This window comes from Echinops telfairi, unplaced genomic scaffold, assembly GCF_000313985.2.
Source record: "Echinops telfairi isolate 266 unplaced genomic scaffold, ASM31398v2 ScPeMD7_5;HRSCAF=22, whole genome shotgun sequence".
In the NCBI taxonomy this organism is placed as follows: domain Eukaryota; kingdom Metazoa; phylum Chordata; class Mammalia; order Afrosoricida; family Tenrecidae; genus Echinops; species Echinops telfairi.
This window is the reverse complement of record NW_022103901.1, coordinates 5,753,620-5,762,598: the sequence shown is the minus strand read 5'-3', so window position 1 is coordinate 5,762,598 and position 8,979 is coordinate 5,753,620. Positions and strand designations below refer to the sequence as shown.

Sequence of the window (8,979 nt, the reverse complement as noted above, 5' to 3'; positions counted from 1 at the left end):
GCTAGGTGAGCATCAAGCAACTCGCTCTGAGTTAGTGCACACAGTGGTGTCTCCTGGGAAGGTTCTCTTCGGTCACAGTGAATTTTTTCGTAAAAGCAGTTTCACTATACCTCGTTTTTCGTGGTGGCTGATTTAAGAGAACAGCGTGCCACTGTGAAATTTTGTTTCCTGCTCAGGAAAAATCCTGCAGAAACTGTTTCAATGTTGAACACAGCTTACAAGGAAAAACTCGAGTGTACAAATGGTTTTCTCATTGCAAAAAAGGTGAAATGTCAGTTAATGACAAACCCCATTCTGCACTTCTGTCAACTTCCGAAACGGACAAAACTGTGGACTCGTAGTGCATTTGGAGCGTGTTCCACCAGATCAGACTGTTAATCAAGCTGTCCATTTAGAGGTTCTGAAAAGATTGTGTAACTGTGTGACAGAAAAGGCCTGATTTGTGGCAGACCGGGGACTGGTTTTGCCACCACCACAATGTACCTGTTCACGCAGTATGCCTCTCTTACCCCAGCACCTGACTCACCTGACCTTGCTCTGTGTGACTTCTCTTTGCTTCCGTGAATGCAGAGGGACATGAAAAGACAGCGGTTTGAGTAAGTAGAAGATGTAAAGGGAAAAATGAGGGAGGTGCTGTCAGTAATCCAAACAGATGAGTTTGAAAAATGTTTCCAAGAATGGAATCCCAGATTTGACAAATGTATTAAGTGTAATGGAGAGTACTTTGAAGGCAATGAGGTTGTTTTGTAAAAAAAAAAATTAAAATAAACAGCTTTGGAAAAAAATGCCATTTTTGGGGGGTACCTCCATATATATATATGGAGGTACCCCCCAAAATGGCATTTTATACATTGTATAAAATTTTACATTGTATATGTATCTATAATTTATATATAAATATATATAATTTATATAAAATAAAATTTATACATTGTATATGTATATATAATTTCACACGTTATGAAATATTTACTTCTGCAACTCAGTGCTTCCAAAATTGATTCAATTTCGAACACAGTGCCCTTTCTTACCTGAGTAAGATTGCAACTGTTTCCTTCTCTGAAATAACACACACCTGTATCATGGCTCTGAAGGAATAGGTAGGAGGAGATGAAAGGGGAACTATTTTCTGTCTTTTATGCTTCTGTAATGCTTAAAGGCTTAAAACAAAAGGTGTTTTGGTTGCATTTTTTTCTGGTATTAATTTATTTTACAGTGAAGCTGCTTCTTGTATTAGTGGGTGTTTGCTGCAATAACAAACAACTCCAACATCTCAATGACTCACCCAATGAACATCAGTTTCTTATGTTATATGATGTCTTAGCTTACATGTGGGCTGTGGGCACCATGGGACTTAGGGGGAAGGAACAGTTCTATCTAGAACAGACCAGACTTAGAGCACAGGGCAGAATCACTAGGGAATACACCCAATGATCAACACGAGGGCATCTAAAGCTTTTGCGCAGACATGGAAGAGGCCATGCCTGCTCACGTTCTAAGGCTGGAAGACGTCATGTGGCCAAGCCTCACAAGGAAACAGTTGACAAAGGGGTTGGGGATGGGTGGTCCTCTTACAGAGGAGGGAATGAGTACTTGTGAAACAATGGCTAGAAGTTGTCACAAGTCTGTCGTTTTAAGTCAATTTACATGGAAGACACATGTTCGCTTGGGTTCTTCTGTCATTTTGTTTCTTTTGATTCACCTTCCCCTTTTGAGTTTTGAATTCTCTGGTTAAACAGAGAGACCAAGAGCCCTTAGCAACCAGGGTGTTTTCCCACTGTGGGCGGCAGCCCATTCGTGAGCCATGAAATTCATTTAGTAAGCACAAGCAGCGTTTTTGTTCAAGAGGACAGAGTCTAATCTCAAAGACTCAGAATTCACTGCCATGGAGTGTATTCCAACTGGTAGTGATCCTGTGGGACAGAGAACTGCCCCGTGGGCTTCCAAGACTTGGAATCTTTACAAGAGCAGACAGCCTCAACCTTCTCCTAGAGTCCAACTGAAGAGGAAATAAGAGTTGGATGTGGTAGAGATAAGGATTGTTTCATGCAACTTTTGTTCCATAGGCATACTAGGGCGTTGATGAGAGCACCATAAAACTTCCTTGCAAGACGTTGAACTACTTTGTAAGATGTTGAACTACCTTACAAGACATTGAACTACCTTGCAAGACGTTGAGCCACATCAAAGAAACGAACACAAGAAACTCCACTTTAAAGAAAAAATAAAATGTAATATTGGGGCCCAGATCAACAGTTACATCCAAGAAGCCACCACAAAAATGTGAGACCCCTGATAAGACTGAGCTGAGACCTGACCGATGCCCAAAAGCTAGCCGAGTCACCTAAAGCATTGAAAGACCCGATAAGACTGGGCTGAGACCTGGCCGAAGCCCAAAAACTAGCCAAGCCACCTAAAGCGTGGAGAGACCTGATAAGACTTGACTGGGACAGTGAAGACGTCAAAGAACTGGCTAAAATGTCCATTTAAACCCAGGTAGAGACACTGACCTTTAGAGAGCTAGGAACCAAGGAGACATCAACTCCTGCTCTCTCCAACTCTACCCGGGTGAGTACACCGATGAGGCAATGCTTATTGGGACTATGGTGCTATTATGAAATGTGTGAGGAGTGTTGTTATTCTGCCTTTATGCTCATAGTTGTTACTCTGCCCTTATGCTTATAGTCGGTTGCCCTTAGTGGTTTGAGTAATATTTTAGATTGTTTGATGTGTGTTTGCAGTGAATAAACCGGGCATTCGAAAATGTCTAAGAGCGTTAAGTAATTATTGATCGCGCTGCTCGTGACATGGGTTTCAAAAAGTTCATGGGAAAATGGAATGAAATGTGGAAGTCCCTCGTATGTCTCTATACGGACCACAGCGTGAACTGTTTCTTTCTTTGAGTTCTGTGAACATTTGGAAATCTTGGACCCAAAGGACAGGCTAACTGGAGGCTTTGCTTCTAATTCCCATTTGAACTTCCGGATGTTGGGGTTAAGGATGATTGGAAGCTGGTTATACAACCTGGTCAAAGGACCTGGGTGGATTTGGGGGCATTATGCTGAATGAAGTGAGTCAGCCACATGAAGAATGCAAGGGGGGGTGGGGGTTGGCAAATGGGCTGCCTCAGCATCCAATGTGTGGGAAACAGAAGTTATTCCCTAGGATGTCCCCCCATAATATATGCCAAACCTAAGGTGCTGTTTGCAAACCCACCATCACTGACTATATACTTGGAGGTCAACTGCTTAAAGGTTATCTGCCTGAAGGTTGTTAGCCATCAGGCCCTATTGTCTGTCCCATCCTAAGTAAGGCCCACTCCCTTCTGACAAGGATAATGGATGGCTCCCCTGTAGGAGGGCCCACAGACACCTAAGGTCAAGCCAACTCAGGGACGACCGAGGTTAGGTTGCCATCTTGACTCTAGAACCCACCTATCTTGTTGTGTGTTTTCCTTCCTGTCCCTCATATGCCTATTGTACAACCCCTTCCTGTTTCGCATGCGGTTACCTGTAATTAGGGGGCCTGGCACACCCCTAGAGTGTATATAAGCCTTGATTGGAAATATGTTCGTTCTGCGCAGAGCTGGCTCCTGAAGTCATGATGGTCCTGGAGGTAAGCACTTGCATGCTGTATCTTGTCTGATGTCTCTTTAATTTTACCCCTCAATTACACAATTGCCCCTTGGACCCGTTTGTGGAGGCTGGTACCCCCACATCAACCCATCCTCCTTCCTGTGTGACTCTCTGAGCTGCAGAGATTCGCAATCTTACAAGTGCAGTTCCCAGTCTCCTTTGAGTCAACCCGAGCTCTCCTTTCTCTAATACTGCCATCACAGAGATATCACAAGTGGGCACTGTCACACACACACACACCCACGAAGATTCATTCTCTCACAGTTAAACAAAACAAACTCATTGTCCTTGAGGCAATAGTGACCCTGACAGGGTGGAGTGGAATGGTCTCTGGGTCTCTGAGGTTGTAAATCTTTCCAGGAGGAGAAAGCCTCTTCTTTCTCCTCTGGAGCTGCTGGCAGGCTCAAACTGCTGTCCTTCTGGCTAGCAACCCAATGCCTAACCACTGCGCCACCAGGGCTCCATCATTAGTAATGCGAGAAGTCGGAATTAAGGGGGCCAGGTCTAGGGGAAGGTTTACTGACAGCCAATTCTAGAAGACCCCTGTCTCTTCTTAACTTCTCTCCCTCAGCCATCTGCATGTGGCTTCATGTCTACTCTCCCCTCTCTGTTTGCTTCATTCACTCCTTCACCATCTCGAGAGAATGAGTTAAGATCCCTGTAAACTATTTGGTTCTGATCCACAGTCATCCTGTAAGGACAGAACAGAACTACCCCATCGGGTTTCTGTAATCTTCCCAGAAGCAGCCTGCCCCATCTATTTCCCATGAACAGAGAAAACCTACCCCCAAATGGGATTATACGGATTTACAACACATACCTGAGGGACATAATTAAATCTATGACATCATTTTGGCACTGCTCACAGCCCCAAACAGTTCAGATCTCTGATCAGGGTCCATGTGGGTGTGGCCAGGTCAACTGCTGGAAGGAGGGCTGAGGTTTTTCAGATGGTCCCTAAGAGCTTGACTTAGGGTCCACAGGTGAATCTGGGACAGTGGGAAAACCAAAACAATTAGGTCATGAATCACTGGAAGAATCAATTCCATGAGTAGGGAATGAATAGATGAATGAGCAGGAAGGTTCCTGGGTATGGTGGAATGCTAAAGGCAGAATGGAAAACTAGACGCAATGCTGGCCTTAGAAAAGCATTACTTTGCAACTGTAATGCTCAGGCTACAGCCTGGCTCAGACCAGGAGTGTCAATGAATGCTAAGTTTGGGGGGGGCGGGGGGAGAGGAGGGAGTTGAGGGGCCGGATACCTGCCTGGTCCCCCCACACTTCTTGTCTGGCAGCCGAGTGCTTTAGGCTGTGCTCCTTTATTTATTGTATAGAAGTGTGATGTATCCAATTGTGTCCCCCCCCCCCCAAACATACATCTATGTCAATTTGGCTGAGCTCGGATTCCCAGCAGTTTGATACTTGGGTAGTAATGTGAGGTGGTAGGCCTCCCAGGTGACAAACCATGAAGAGGATTAACGATGGGAGGTGTCACCCTTGATCCCATCACAGCCTTGAAGTGCACGATAAGGAGAGAGAATGGAACAAAGACAAGAGACTGTGATAAAAGGAGAGAAAAAAAGAACAAAGATCAGAGGGATCGGCTCAAAACCAAAGGGAAACAAACTCACTGCTACCTAGTCGATTCAAATGTATCGTGAAGCGATTCTACAGGACAGGGTGCTTCCAAGACTGTAATTCTTTATTGGGGTAGAGAGCCTCCTCTTTTTCTCCCTCGGAGTGGCTGGTGGTTTTGAACTGCTGACCTTGAGGTTTGCAGCCCAACACCTAACCCACTACACCACCGGGGCTCTAGCGCCAAGAAAGAAGAGCTGGAATAAACCACGGTCCATCCACACAAGGGAAGACGACTCATCGCTAAAGGATAATGACGAAACTGGTAAACAGTTTTGTTCACAACCTGGGCAGATTTAGGGGACACTATGCTGAGGGAAGTGAGGCAAATATAAAAGGATAGAATATCATATTTAGGGAAACTGAAGAAAATCAAGAAAGGCTTTCATACCAAAAGAAAGAGATTTCGACAGAGGGAGGAGAAGGGAGGGCAGGGGAAACAGTAGTAAGGGGTAGAACGATGTTAACTTGGGTGTAAAACCCAAAGCCAAACACACTGGCATCAACTCGATATCAACTCACAATAATCATACAGCACAGGGTTGAACTGCCTCTGTGAGTTTCCAAGACTATACAACTCTTCTATTTATTTTGAGTAACAAATTCATTTTTAATTGACAAATCAACAAAACTACACAGCGCAAGTTAGTCACCAACTTTTGCTCTTAATCTGCGAGAGCCTTCTCTTGGACAGCTTGAGGAACAGGATTAGCCGGTTATCTGCATGACTTGACTTCAACCACGATGTTAGAAAGCACAAGTTACACCTGATAGGACCCAAGGCTTGGCTGGTTTTCACATCCAGTCCCTTTGGATATTCCATGCTTTTCCTTTAGCTCTTCTACCTTGTCTTTGTAAGCATTCATGGCATCCTCCTTGGAGGTCTCTTTCACCTCATTCTAGGCATCCACTTGCCCTTGCCCTTGCAGTCCAACATCCCAGGTCGTTCTGTGTTCATGCCGCCTGCCGCAGTAGCTTGTTTGAAACGGCTGTAGATGAACACCATTCCATCATCTGCTAGTTTGGTCTTGAGGTGCTTAACTTCTGTCACAGCTTTGTCACACTCGGCTTAGATAAGCCGGTGGGGTGGCAAGGATTCCAGAGAGCTCGAGGGGATCAACCAGAAAGAGCCTCTTCAAGACCGGACTCTTGAAGGAGTAGAAAGCCCCAACTTCCTCCTATGGAATGGCTGGTGGTTTTGAATTGCTGACCTTGTGGTTAGCAGTCCAATGCCCACCACACCACCCTGGGCTCCCTAACTTGGCTACAGAGGAAGATCATACCCTACAAGGAGTGGGGGGCAACTGGGCAAGGCATTGGAAGTTTTGAAAAACTGTTTATAAGTTGTTGAAGGCAACAGATGATCTGATCTGTAAACCTACCTACTTCACCAGAAACAAAAAAACTTTTGGGGAAAATACAGATAACTTAGTTTTTAAAAGATAGAAATGCTGGGGATAGAGTACATCTTTTGGACCGGGGAACCCTACACTGACAACCTCCCAGACCCAGGGGAAGATTGATGCCCAGACACATGGAGATCTTGAAGGAATGCCAGCTCCACAGTTGCTGAACAGACAAAGGCCTCTCCCCAGAGCAACAGAGAGAAACCCTTTGCTGAGACTCCTAGGTGGAGAGGGAAATGTTCACTTGTGAGTCATCCACTCAGGGTCATTTCTGTCACTGATGCAATAGAAAACGAAGGCAGGAGTCAGAACAATCATTGGTAATTTTTTATAAAATCATTTTGCAATTTTTTTATACATTTGAAATTATTCACATAGACAGAAAGGCCCTTGGTGGAGTCTCTGTGAGTCCGGCCTTCGCTGGTTCTGCTCCTATGAACCCATTTGGGCCCAGGGAGGGTCAAGAGCAAGTCTCTGGGCGCCATCTCAGTAGCAGTGTGTGTTCACTGTGTCTGTTACATTTTGGTCATTCCAGAATTCTCTCCAACTTTTTCACACTGCACACTTCAGAAACCACTCAAAGCTAACTGCCACCAAGCCAATTCTGACTTAGAGCCACCCTATGGGGCAGGGTGGAACTGCCCGTGGGTTTTGGAGACTGTAGCTCTGAACCAGAGTAGAAAACTGCGTCTTCTTCCTGCGGAGTGGCTGGTGGTTTTGAACTGCAGACCTTGTGGCTAACTCAACTGTAATTCACTATGCCACCAGGCTAGTGTAAATTTTATATGTTCTGGGAAAACAAACAAAAAAATGCCTACGACCTGCTTCTTTTTGTAATCTTAGCATTAGCAGGTGGTCTACTTGTAAGATCGATGGTGAGGAACTGGGCAGATGCAGCCTGCTGGTGGGATGCAGAGGCCGAGCCCCTGGCAGGTCATCCTGAAGGTTGAGACACTAGGCACTCCTGGTCATGTGCGTGCCTGCTCTGGGTCAGTGCACCAGGTATAGGCCCCTCTTAGTCCTGGACATCTCCAGACATAGACTGGAGATCCTCAACCCCAGTGCTATGTGATCATGACCTGCTGGGGCCCGCGCTTGGTTGCCATCTCCTCTCGTGACCTTGCCTGCATCTGAGGATGTCCCGCCCAGCATCCAGGGTGGTGCCCCTCGGGGCTCCTGGCTCAGCACACTCTGCCCTGCCCCTCACTCCCTATGACTCAGGGCTCTGGCTCCCACCCCAAGACCCCACCCTGCCTATGTGCTGCTGGCCCTTGCCTGGAGAGGAGAGAATAGGGTATTTGGTTGTCACGATCCCTGCGTCTTCCTCCTAGGAAAGGACAAGAACTCCAGGCTCTGTAAACTGACCGTTTGTGCCTGCAAGACAATGCAGACAGAGCCAGGATGAATCAAATGGGCTTGGTCTGCGCAGCTGGTGCTTAATCCAAGGGAGTGGGGGTGACTCTGGATTCCTGACTGCCGAACACTCCCAGTCCACAGCCCCAAAGGCGGGCGGCCTGCCCACCTCCTCCCCTCCCTGTCAGAGGGTGTTTGGATTATGAGCAGCAGCATCCAAAATAGACTTGCTGGAAAAATCAACTCCAGCTTCCCTACTTGTCGCATGTGAAGCCCCAGCTTTGTGCCAACTAAGCTGGAGTTCACTCCCAATTCTATTGCTTGCTGGGAGCCCTTGGGTCATTGTGTCCCTTCAGCAGTTGTTTCCTCCTCTGTGACAGAGACACTGTACCTTGAGCATCAAGTGCAGTATCTGGAATAAGCCAGCATCAACAGATCCCAGAGCGAATGCATCAAAGCGATCATCGCAAGATCCTCACAGCTCCTACCAACAAACATGTCCACTTTATAATAAGGAGAGAGAATACTTCAGCATAAAGTGACCAGAAGGGAACAGCTCTCTGGCCATGAGATCAGAAGAACTGGATGGCGCTCAACTACAAATACTGAACATTTTGGTCGAGGGTTCTATATTAGAGTCCTGATAAACGAGGGGAAATGTGAAAATAATTTGACTTCCATGGAACCCAGACTTTCTGGACCCACGAGGGTCAAAGCAACACCTGAAAACTCTTGTCCTGAGTTAATCTTTAAACATTAACTGTTAACTATCCCTGAAGTCTTCTTAAAGTCAAACAACACGTTAGCAGAATTAGTAAAAACTTGTCTGCCTTGAGTGTTAAGCTCTCTTAAGAACCTTCTAGACATTGGGCCTCCACTCAAGTAGTCCCTCAATGCAAGAATACTTTCTTCTATTAAATTGGCATTCTATGAGGCTCACCTTCCCGACA

The 8,979-nt window shown here is 46.0% G+C and overlaps 1 pseudogene; it reads right to left on the bottom strand.

The window, feature by feature from the left end:
• Positions 1–5,972: 5,972 nt before the first annotated feature.
• On the bottom strand, positions 5,973–6,358 carry LOC101653351 (annotated as a pseudogene).
• Positions 6,359–8,979: the final 2,621 nt, after the last annotated feature.